Here is a 13,048-nt window from a genome sequence, read left to right as displayed (position 1 = left end):
TCTGTTATGATAAATGAAGGCTTTCTCAAATATGGTTTGACCACCAAGGTCTTCTAAATTTTGCACATCTCTTTGTTTGGCACGTGATCACAATACACTTCCATCAACTTATACTCCTCAATCCAGCTACAGAACTCCCTAATATGGTCATCAGTTTGAAGCTCCCTCAATTCTTGGCTTATATCACTTCTGGTCTCAATATAGTAGTATCAAATGACTCCACTCCTCTGGCCACATTTCTTCACTATTCGGTTAATCTTATGAATTGACATCCTTTCCCTATCACAAATGTTAAAATAATCTATCTCTCCACCCATATAGCTCTTGTACCTTTCTGTTGACCTTAGTCCCTAACTTTTGATGTTTACAAAACAAATGAATGATACTAATATCTCTTCAAGATATACTTTCAGTTATGAAGCAAATTAGATTCAAAGATCAAGTGCAATTGAAAGAAACAAAAGTTGCTGAAAGCTGTCGGATGCTTGTGAAGACAGGATCGGACGTCCGATAATCATTGTGCAACTTCGGACGCTTGAAGAACTCCATCACCGGACGTCCGAAGGAAATAAAACATTCCCTCTAACTCACTGACCTCGATCGGATGCAAGTATCGGAAGTCCAATTGAATCCTTCAAACTCTTTGTCTGCTATCGGACAGAAGTACCGGACGTCCGATAGGATCCTTCAAACTCGACGAAAGCTGTCGGACGCTCACAAAGACAATACTGAACGTCCGATAGAATTGAAGAAGATTTTTCAAACTCACTGCCTGCTGTCGGACGTATGCTTCGGATGTACCGGACGTCCGATATTCCCAACGGCTAGTTGACTCTTTAGCTACTTTCTATCCGTTGAAAGCATTAATGAAGCACTTTCTTGGTCTCCTATAAATAGAGCATGATCAGAAACTTCAAATAACTTTTGCACACTGAAAATACAAAAGATCTAGAGTAGTTTTAGTGAGAAAACACTCACCAAAGAAGATTTGTAGTCTTGGTGGTGATGAGAACATGAAGATTTGGATTCCCTTCAAATTCAAGGAAATTCAATTGATGGTTGATGGTGCAATCGGGTTCAAGAATCATTGAAGATTTGTCATGCTTATTTCCTGTTATTTATTTAAGTAAGTTTCCAGCAATACTTGTTAGTTAGTCTTGAGTTATTAAGGGAAATAAAGGCTAAGGTCATGTTGACCATAGTTAAGCCAATTGAGTCAGTTAGTTTCTTATTGTAATTGAATTATAGTTTTAGAAAAGTAGTTAATTGTTTCCAAATTTATTTAGGAAGTTGTGTCAAGTCAAATAAGGAAGTTTGTATTATTTCCAATTTAGATTAGGGTTTTGAGTTTTGTAAGGCTATAAATAGCCAACTTTATTTAACTATTCAGGGACATGATATTGAAGATGAATTAATAAAAAGAGAGTTGTCTCCTTTTATGGAGTTCCTCGATGGAACTTGAGTTTCTTCTTGAACAGTATCAAGTATTTAGCTTGGATACTTGTGGTGTTCAAGGCAAGATGATCACATCATCTTGTTCTTTCAAGCCAATAACCAATCCACTAGGTTTTTAGAAACGGGTTCTCTTTAGGTCTAGCAAGGTAGTTATTGTTCCCTAACCAATAACCAATCCACTAGGTTTTGAGAGACGGGTTCTCTTTAGGTCTAGCAAGGTAGTTATTGTTCCATAGCCTGATCAAGATAGATCCTTCCGCTGCCTGATCAACTTGGTTCTTCAAGATAAATTCTTGTTGGGTCGAGTTCGTATCACCAAGACACCATGGCTTAGGCAGCGGAAATTTGACCCAACTAATCCCTAGAAGTCACGAACAATTTTGATATTATCTCAACCCGTAACTACTCGAATTAACGAACCAAATTGGAGGTAGTAGAACGCCACAATCAAGGAGATACTCGATTGATAAGTTTGGGTGAATAACTTGAGAAGATTCTCAAGTATTCAAAGGAAACTCTCTTGCCAAAGAGAAAGTGAAAACTCACTAATTGTATTTAATAGCCAAAAACTAATCCACTAGGTTTTTAGAAACGGGTTCTCTTTAGGTCTAGCAAGGTAGTTATTGTTCCCTAACCAATAACTAATCCACTAGGTTTTGAGAGACGGGTTCTCTTTAGGTCTAGCAAGGTAGTTATTGTTCCATAGCCTGATCAAGATAGATCCTTCCGCTGCCTGATCAACTTGGTTCTTCAAGATAGATTCTTGTTGGGTCGAGTTCGTATCATCTGGTATCAGAGCTTCGGCTCTTGTTTCAGGTTAATATCCTTTTCTTTTCTTTTTTTTCTGTTTATTTTTCTACCAAAACCCTAGCCGCCTTTTGATTTAAAAGAAACAAAAAAATAAATTTTGATTCTTGTTTTCTTGATTTTATCACTTGAGTCTAACCTATCCTGTGATTGATCGAGATTGAAATTTTTTGGTGTGATTACGTTCTTGAAAACAGGTTTTTCAAGGGTTTAACTCCCATTAAATTTCTTCCAAGTGAAGTCGTAACCTTGTGCTGAGTCGTCAAAAGCAACAAAAAAAAAAAAAAAATCGGACTGTTCACGACTGTACTATTCATCGGCACTGTTCATGAATGTAGCAGTACTGTTCATCCGACGCTACTGTAGTAGTACTGTTCATCCGAATTTTTGGTTTTTTTTTTTTTTTTTTACCTTTTGTTTGTTTCTTGATACTTTGAAAACCCTAAAAATCATCCTCTTGACTCTTGAAGTGCAGCTACCTTATTTTCTTGAATTGGCAAGTTAGAAAAACAAAAAAAGGGAAGAAAGAAGGAAAAAAAAAAAAAAAAGGCAGCCTTGCCTTTGAATGGTTTCCAAATCTTGATTAATATCTTGATTGATTGCCAAATCTTGATTGATTTCCAAATATTGGTTGACTTCCAAATTCTGGCCAAGTACAATTGGGTAAAGATATTCTTGACAAATGGAGCATGTGCAATGGTTCGTGTTCATAATCAAGTTGAGTTGGCGACATGGTTCTTGGATTGCATTTATCAAGACATTCTCCTAGTTACTCCTTTGTAAGCAAGCACTCGATTTGAGGACAAATCGTCTTTCAAGATGAGGGGAATGATGAGAACATGAAGATTTGGATTCCCTTCAAATTCAAGGAAATTCAATTGATGGTTGATGGTGCAATCGGGTTCAAGAATCATTGAAGATTTGTCATGCTTATTTCCTGTTATTTATTTAAGTAAGTTTCCAGCAATACTTGTTAGTTAGTCTTGAGTTATTAAGGGAAATAAAAGCTAAGGTCATGTTGACCATAGTTAAGCCAATTGAATCAGTTAGTTTCTTATTCTAATTGAATTATAGTTTTAGAAAAGTAGTTAATTGTTTTCAAATTTATTTAGGAAGTTGTGTCAAGTCAAATAAGGAAGTTTGTATTATTTCCAATTTAGATTAGGGTTTTGAGTTTTGAAAGGCTATAAATAGCCAACTTTATTTAACTATTCAGGGACATGATATTGAAGATGAATTAATAAAAAGAGAGTTGTCTCCTTTTATGGAGTTCCTCGATGGAACTTGAGTTTCTTCTTGAACAGTATCAAGTATTTAGCTTGGATACTTGTGGTGTTCAAGGCAAGATGATCACATCATCTTGTTCTTTCAAGCCAATAACCAATCCACTAGGTTTTTAGAAACGGGTCCTCTTTAGGTCTAGCAAGGTAGTTATTGTTCCCTAACCAATAACCAATCCACTAGGTTTGGAGAGACGGGTTCTCTTTAGGTCTAGCAAGGTAGTTATTGTTCCATAGCCTGATCAAGATAGATCCTTCCGCTGCCTGATCAACTTGGTTCTTCAAGATAGATTCTTGTTGGGTCGAGTTCGTATCACCAAGACACCATGGCTTAGGCAGCGGAAATTTGACCCAACTAATCCCTAGAAGTCACGAACAATTTTGATATTATCTCAACCCGTAACTACTCGAATTAACGAACCAAATTGGAGGTAGTAGAACGCCACAATCAAGGAGATACTCGATTGATAAGTTTGGGTGAATAACTTGAGAAGATTCTCAAGTATTCAAAGGAAACTCTCTTGCCAAAGAGAAAGTGAAAACTCACTAATTGTATTTAATAGCCAAAAACTAATCCACTAGGTTTTTAGAAACGGGTTCTCTTTAGGTCTAGCAAGGTAGTTATTGTTCCCTAACCAATAACCAATCCACTAGGTTTTGAGAGACGGGTTCTCTTTAGGTCTAACAAGGTAGTTATTGTTCCATAGCCTGATCAAGATAGATCCTTCCGCTGCCTGATCAACTTGGTTCTTCAAGATAGATTCTTGTTGGGTCGAGTTCGTATCATCTGGTATCAGAGCTTCGGCTCTTGTTTCAGGTTAATATCCTTTTCTTTTCTTTTTTTCTGTTTATTTTTCTACCAAAACCCTAGCCGCCTTTTGATTTAAAAGAAACAAAAAAATAAATTTTGATTCTTGTTTTCTTGATTTTATCACTTGAGTCTAACCTATCCTGTGATTGATCGAGATTGAAATTTTTTGGTGTGATTACGTTCTTGAAAACAGGTTTTTCAAGGGTTTAACTCCCATTAAATTTCTTCCAAGTGAAGTCGTAACCTTGTGCTGAGTCGTCAAAAGCAACAAAAAAAAAAAAAATCGGACTGTTCACGACTGTACTATTCATCGGCACTGTTCATGACTGTAGCAGCACTGTTCATCCGACGCTACTGTAGTAGTACTGTTCATCCGAATTTTTGGTTTTTTTTTTTTTTTTTTACCTTTTGTTTGTTTCTTGATACTTTGAAAACCCTAAAAATCATCCTCTTGACTCTTGAAGTGCAGCTACCTTATTTTCTTGAATTGGCAAGTTAGAAAAACAAAAAAAGGGAAGAAAAAAGGAAAAAAAAAAAAGGCAGCCTTGCCTTTGAATGGTTTCCAAATCTTGATTAATATCTTGATTGATTGCCAAATCTTGATTGATTTCCAAATATTGGTTGACTTCCAAATTCTGGCCAAGTACAATTGGGTAAAGATATTCTTGACAAATGGAGCATGTGCAATGGTTCGTGTTCATAATCAAGTTGAGTTGGCGACATGGTTCTTGGATTGCATTTATCAAGACATTCTCCTAGTTACTCCTTTGTAAGCAAGCACTCGATTTGAGGACAAATCGTCTTTCAAGATGAGGGGAATGATGAGAACATGAAGATTTGGATTCCCTTCAAATTCAAGGAAATTCAATTGATGGTTGATGGTGCAATCGGGTTCAAGAATCATTGAAGATTTGTCATGCTTATTTCCTGTTATTTATTTAAGTAAGTTTCCAGCAATACTTGTTAGTTAGTCTTGAGTTATTAAGGGAAATAAAAGCTAAGGTCATGTTGACCATAGTTAAGCCAATTGAGTCAGTTAGTTTCTTATTCTAATTGAATTATAGTTTTAGAAAAGTAGTTAATTGTTTTCAAATTTATTTAGGAAGTTGTGTCAAGTCAAATAAGGAAGTTTGTATTATTTCCAATTTAGATTAGGGTTTTGAGTTTTGTAAGGCTATAAATAGCCAACTTTATTTAACTATTCAGGGACATGATATTGAAGATGAATTAATAAAAAGAGAGTTGTCTCCTTTTATGGAGTTCCTCGATGGAACTTGAGTTTCTTCTTGAACAGTATCAAGTATTTAGCTTGGATACTTGTGGTGTTCAAGGCAAGATGATCACATCATCTTGTTCTTTCAAGCCAATAACCAATCCACTAGGTTTTTAGAAACGGGTCCTCTTTAGGTCTAGCAAGGTAGTTATTGTTCCCTAACCAATAACCAATCCACTAGGTTTTGAGAGACGGGTTCTCTTTAGGTCTAGCAAGGTAGTTATTGTTCCATAGCCTGATCAAGATAGATCCTTCCGCTGCCTGATCAACTTGGTTCTTCAAGATAGATTCTTGTTGGGTCGAGTTCGTATCACCAAGACACCATGGCTTAGGCAGCGGAAATTTGACCCAACTAATCCCTAGAAGTCACGAACAATTTTGATATTATCTCAACCCGTAACTACTCGAATTAACGAACCAAATTGGAGGTAGTAGAACGCCACAATCAAGGAGATACTCGATTGATAAGTTTGGGTGAATAACTTGAGAAGATTCTCAAGTATTCAAAGGAAACTCTCTTGCCAAAGAGAAAGTGAAAACTCACTAATTGTATTTAATAGCCAAAAACTAATCCACTAGGTTTTTAGAAACGGGTTCTCTTTAGGTCTAGCAAGGTAGTTATTGTTCCCTAACCAATAACCAATCCACTAGGTTTTGAGAGACGGGTTCTCTTTAGGTCTAACAAGGTAGTTATTGTTCCATATCCTGATCAAGATAGATCCTTCCGCTGCCTGATCAACTTGGTTCTTCAAGATAGATTCTTGTTGGGTCGAGTTCGTATCATCTGGTATCAGAGCTTCGGCTCTTGTTTCAGGTTAATATCCTTTTCTTTTCTTTTTTTTCTGTTTATTTTTCTACCAAAACCCTAGCCGCCTTTTGATTTAAAAGAAACAAAAAAATAAATTTTGATTCTTGTTTTCTTGATTTTATCACTTGAGTCTAACCTATCCTGTGATTGATCGAGATTGAAATTTTTTGGTGTGATTACGTTCTTGAAAACAGGTTTTTCAAGGGTTTAACTCCCATTAAATTTCTTCCAAGTGAAGTCGTAACCTTGTGCTGAGTCGTCAAAAGCAACAAAAAAAAAAAAAAAAAATCGGACTGTTCACGACTGTACTATTCATCGGCACTGTTCATGAATGTAGCAGTACTGTTCATCCGACGCTACTGTAGTAGTACTGTTCATCCGAATTTTTGGTTTTTTTTTTTTTTTTTTACCTTTTGTTTGTTTCTTGATACTTTGAAAACCCTAAAAATCATCCTCTTGACTCTTGAAGTGCAGCTACCTTATTTTCTTGAATTGGCAAGTTAGAAAAACAAAAAAAGGGAAGAAAAAAGGAAAAAAAAAAAAAGGCAGCCTTGCCTTTGAATGGTTTCCAAATCTTGATTAATATCTTGATTGATTTCCAAATATTGGTTGACTTCCAAATTCTGGCCAAGTACAATTGGGTAAAGATATTCTTGACAAATGGAGCATGTGCAATGGTTCGTGTTCATAATTAAGTTGAGTTGGCGACATGGTTCTTGGATTGCATTTATCAAGACATTCTCCGAGTTACTCCTTTGTAAGCAAGCACTCGATTTGAGGACAAATCGTCTTTCAAGATGAGGGGAATGATGAGAACATGAAGATTTGGATTCCCTTCAAATTCAAGGAAATTCAATTGATGGTTGATGGTGCAATCGGGTTCAAGAATCATTGAAGATTTGTCATGCTTATTTCCTGTTATTTATTTAAGTAAGTTTCCAGCAATACTTGTTAGTTAGTCTTGAGTTATTAAGGGAAATAAAGGCTAAGGTCATGTTGACCATAGTTAAGCCAATTGAGTCAGTTAGTTTCTTATTCTAATTGAATTATAGTTTTAGAAAAGTAGTTAATTGTTTCCAAATTTATTTAGGAAGTTGTGTCAAGTCAAATAAGGAAGTTTGTATTATTTCCAATTTAGATTAGGGTTTTGAGTTTTGTAAGGCTATAAATAGCCAACTTTATTTAACTATTCAGGGACATGATATTGAAGATGAATTAATAAAAAGAGAGTTGTCTCCTTTTATGGAGTTCCTCGATGGAACTTGAGTTTCTTCTTGAACAGTATCAAGTATTTAGCTTGGATACTTGTGGTGTTCAAGGCAAGATGATCACATCATCTTGTTCTTTCAAGCCAATAACCAATCCACTAGGTTTTTAGAAACGGGTCCTCTTTAGGTCTAGCAAGGTAGTTATTGTTCCCTAACCAATAACCAATCCACTAGGTTTTGAGAGACGGGTTCTCTTTAGGTCTAGCAAGGTAGTTATTGTTCCATAGCCTGATCAAGATAGATCCTTCCGCTGCCTGATCAACTTGGTTCTTCAAGATAGATTCTTGTTGGGTCGAGTTCGTATCACCAAGACACCATGGCTTAGGCAGCGGAAATTTGACCCAACTAATCCCTAGAAGTCACGAACAATTTTGATATTATCTCAACCCGTAACTACTCGAATTAACGAACCAAATTGGAGGTAGTAGAACGCCACAATCAAGGAGATACTCGATTGATAAGTTTGGGTGAATAACTTGAGAAGATTCTCAAGTATTCAAAGGAAACTCTCTTGCCAAAGAGAAAGTGAAAACTCACTAATTGTATTTAATAGCCAAAAACTAATCCACTAGGTTTTTAGAAACGGGTTCTCTTTAGGTCTAGCAAGGTAGTTATTGTTCCCTAACCAATAACCAATCCACTAGGTTTTGAGAGACGGGTTCTCTTTAGGTCTAACAAGGTAGTTATTGTTCCATAGCCTGATCAAGATAGATCCTTCCGCTGCCTGATCAACTTGGTTCTTCAAGATAGATTCTTGTTGGGTCGAGTTCGTATCATCTGGTATCAGAGCTTCGGCTCTTGTTTCAGGTTAATATCCTTTTCTTTTCTTTTTTTTCTGTTTATTTTTCTACCAAAACCCTAGCCGCCTTTTGATTTAAAAGAAACAAAAAAATAAATTTTGATTCTTGTTTTCTTGATTTTATCACTTGAGTCTAACCTATCCTGTGATTGATCGAGATTGAAATTTTTTGGTGTGATTACGTTCTTGAAAACAGGTTTTTCAAGGGTTTAACTCCCATTAAATTTCTTCCAAGTGAAGTCGTAACCTTGTGCTGAGTCGTCAAAAGCAACAAAAAAAAAAAAAAAAATCGGACTGTTCACGACTGTACTATTCATCGGCACTGTTCATGACTGTAGCAGTACTGTTCATCCGACGCTACTGTAGTAGTACTGTTCATCCGAATTTTTGGTTTTTTTTTTTTTTTTTTACCTTTTGTTTGTTTCTTGATACTTTGAAAACCCTAAAAATCATCCTCTTGACTCTTGAAGTGCAGCTACCTTATTTTCTTGAATTGGCAAGTTAGAAAAACAAAAAAAGGGAAGAAAAAAGGAAAAAAAAAAAAGGCAGCCTTGCCTTTGAATGGTTTCCAAATCTTGATTAATATCTTGATTGATTTCCAAATATTGGTTGACTTCCAAATTCTGGCCAAGTACAATTGGGTAAAGATATTCTTGACAAATGGAGCATGTGCAATGGTTCGTGTTCATAATTAAGTTGAGTTGGCGACATGGTTCTTGGATTGCATTTATCAAGACATTCTCCGAGTTACTCCTTTGTAAGCAAGCACTCGATTTGAGGACAAATCGTCTTTCAAGATGAGGGGAATGATGAGAACATGAAGATTTGGATTCCCTTCAAATTCAAGGAAATTCAATTGATGGTTGATGGTGCAATCGGGTTCAAGAATCATTGAAGATTTGTCATGCTTATTTCCTGTTATTTATTTAAGTAAGTTTCCAGCAATACTTGTTAGTTAGTCTTGAGTTATTAAGGGAAATAAAGGCTAAGGTCATGTTGACCATAGTTAAGCCAATTGAGTCAGTTAGTTTCTTATTCTAATTGAATTATAGTTTTAGAAAAGTAGTTAATTGTTTCCAAATTTATTTAGGAAGTTGTGTCAAGTCAAATAAGGAAGTTTGTATTATTTCCAATTTAGATTAGGGTTTTGAGTTTTGTAAGGCTATAAATAGCCAACTTTATTTAACTATTCAGGGACATGATATTGAAGATGAATTAATAAAAAGAGAGTTGTCTCCTTTTATGGAGTTCCTCGATGGAACTTGAGTTTCTTCTTGAACAGTATCAAGTATTTAGCTTGGATACTTGTGGTGTTCAAGGCAAGATGATCACATCATCTTGTTCTTTCAAGCCAATAACCAATCCACTAGGTTTTTAGAAACGGGTCCTCTTTAGGTCTAGCAAGGTAGTTATTGTTCCCTAACCAATAACCAATCCACTAGGTTTTGAGAGACGGGTTCTCTTTAGGTCTAGCAAGGTAGTTATTGTTCCATAGCCTGATCAAGATAGATCCTTCCGCTGCCTGATCAACTTGGTTCTTCAAGATAGATTCTTGTTGGGTCGAGTTCGTATCACCAAGACACCATGGCTTAGGCAGCGGAAATTTGACCCAACTAATCCCTAGAAGTCACGAACAATTTTGATATTATCTCAACCCGTAACTACTCGAATTAACGAACCAAATTGGAGGTAGTAGAACGCCACAATCAAGGAGATACTCGATTGATAAGTTTGGGTGAATAACTTGAGAAGATTCTCAAGTATTCAAAGGAAACTCTCTTGCCAAAGAGAAAGTGAAAACTCACTAATTGTATTTAATAGCCAAAAACTAATCCACTAGGTTTTTAGAAACGGGTTCTCTTTAGGTCTAGCAAGGTAGTTATTGTTCCCTAACCAATAACCAATCCACTAGGTTTTGAGAGACGGGTTCTCTTTAGGTCTAGCAAGGTAGTTATTGTTCCATAACCTGATCAAGATAGATCCTTCCGCTGCCTGATCAACTTGGTTCTTCAAGATAGATTCTTGTTGGGTCGAGTTCGTATCATCTGGTATCAGAGCTTCGGCTCTTGTTTCAGGTTAATATCCTTTTCTTTTCTTTTTTTTCTGTTTATTTTTCTACCAAAACCCTAGCCGCCTTTTGATTTAAAAGAAACAAAAAAATAAATTTTGATTCTTGTTTTCTTGATTTTATCACTTGAGTCTAACCTATCCTGTGATTGATCGAGATTGAAATTTTTTGGTGTGATTACGTTCTTGAAAACAGGTTTTTCAAGGGTTTAACTCCCATTAAATTTCTTCCAAGTGAAGTCGTAACCTTGTGCTGAGTCGTCAAAAGCAACAAAAAAAAAAAAAAAAAATCGGACTGTTCACGACTGTACTATTCATCGGCACTGTTCATGACTGTAGCAGCACTGTTCATCCGACGCTACTGTAGTAGTACTGTTCATCCGAATTTTTGGTTTTTTTTTTTTTTTTTACCTTTTGTTTGTTTCTTGATACTTTGAAAACCCTAAAAATCATCCTCTTGACTCTTGAAGTGCAGCTACCTTATTTTCTTGAATTGGCAAGTTAGAAAAACAAAAAAAGGGAAGAAAAAAGGAAAAAAAAAAAAGGCAGCCTTGCCTTTGAATGGTTTCCAAATCTTGATTAATATCTTGATTGATTGCCAAATCTTGATTGATTTCCAAATATTGGTTGACTTCCAAATTCTGGCCAAGTACAATTGGGTAAAGATATTCTTGACAAATGGAGCATGTGCAATGGTTCGTGTTCATAATTAAGTTGAGTTGGCGACATGGTTCTTGGATTGCATTTATCAAGACATTCTCCGAGTTACTCCTTTGTAAGCAAGCACTCGATTTGAGGACAAATCGTCTTTCAAGATGAGGGGAATGATGAGAACATGAAGATTTGGATTCCCTTCAAATTCAAGGAAATTCAATTGATGGTTGATGGTGCAATCGGGTTCAAGAATCATTGAAGATTTGTCATGCTTATTTCCTGTTATTTATTTAAGTAAGTTTCCAGCAATACTTGTTAGTTAGTCTTGAGTTATTAAGGGAAATAAAGGCTAAGGTCATGTTGACCATAGTTAAGCCAATTGAGTCAGTTAGTTTCTTATTCTAATTGAATTATAGTTTTAGAAAAGTAGTTAATTGTTTTCAAATTTATTTAGGAAGTTGTGTCAAGTCAAATAAGGAAGTTTGTATTATTTCCAATTTAGATTAGGGTTTTGAGTTTTGTAAGGCTATAAATAGCCAACTTTATTTAACTATTCAGGGACATGATATTGAAGATGAATTAATAAAAAGAGAGTTGTCTCCTTTTATGGAGTTCCTCGATGGAACTTGAGTTTCTTCTTGAACAGTATCAAGTATTTAGCTTGGATACTTGTGGTGTTCAAGGCAAGATGATCACATCATCTTGTTCTTTCAAGCCAATAACCAATCCACTAGGTTTTTAGAAACGGGTTCTCTTTAGGTCTAGCAAGATAGTTATTGTTCCCTAACCAATAACCAATCCACTAGGTTTTGAGAGACGGGTTCTCTTTAGGTCTAGCAAGGTAGTTATTGTTCCATAGCCTGATCAAGATAGATCCTTCCGCTGCCTGATCAACTTGGTTCTTCAAGATAGATTCTTGTTGGGTCGAGTTCGTATCACCAAGACACCATGGCTTAGGCAGCGGAAATTTGACCCAACTAATCCCTAGAAGTCACGAACAATTTTGATATTATCTCAACCCGTAACTACTCGAATTAACGAACCAAATTGGAGGTAGTAGAACGCCACAATCAAGGAGATACTCGATTGATAAGTTTGGGTGAATAACTTGAGAAGATTCTCAAGTATTCAAAGGAAACTCTCTTGCCAAAGAGAAAGTGAAAACTCACTAATTGTATTTAATAGCCAAAAACTAATCCACTAGGTTTTTAGAAACGGGTTCTCTTTAGGTCTAGCAAGGTAGTTATTGTTCCCTAACCAATAACCAATCCACTAGGTTTTGAGAGACGGGTTCTCTTTAGGTCTAACAAGGTAGTTATTGTTCCATAGCCTGATCAAGATAGATCCTTCCGCTGCCTGATCAACTTGGTTCTTCAAGATAGATTCTTGTTGGGTCGAGTTCGTATCATCTGGTATCAGAGCTTCGGCTCTTGTTTCAGGTTAATATCCTTTTCTTTTCTTTTTTTTCTGTTTATTTTTCTACCAAAACCCTAGCCGCCTTTTGATTTAAAAGAAACAAAAAAATAAATTTTGATTCTTGTTTTCTTGATTTTATCACTTGAGTCTAACCTATCCTGTGATTGATCGAGATTGAAATTTTTTGGTGTGATTACGTTCTTGAAAACAGGTTTTTCAAGGGTTTAACTCCCATTAAATTTCTTCCAAGTGAAGTCGTAACCTTGTGCTGAGTCGTCAAAAGCAACAAAAAAAAAAAAAAAAATCGGACTGTTCACGACTGTACTATTCATCGGCACTGTTCATGAATGTAGCAGTACTGTTCATCCGACGCTACTGTAGTAGTACTGTTCATCCGAATTTTTGGTTTT

Source organism: Coffea arabica, chromosome 2e, assembly GCF_036785885.1.
Source record: "Coffea arabica cultivar ET-39 chromosome 2e, Coffea Arabica ET-39 HiFi, whole genome shotgun sequence".
In the NCBI taxonomy this organism is placed as follows: domain Eukaryota; kingdom Viridiplantae; phylum Streptophyta; class Magnoliopsida; order Gentianales; family Rubiaceae; genus Coffea; species Coffea arabica.
Note: the sequence above shows the minus strand (reverse complement) of the source record.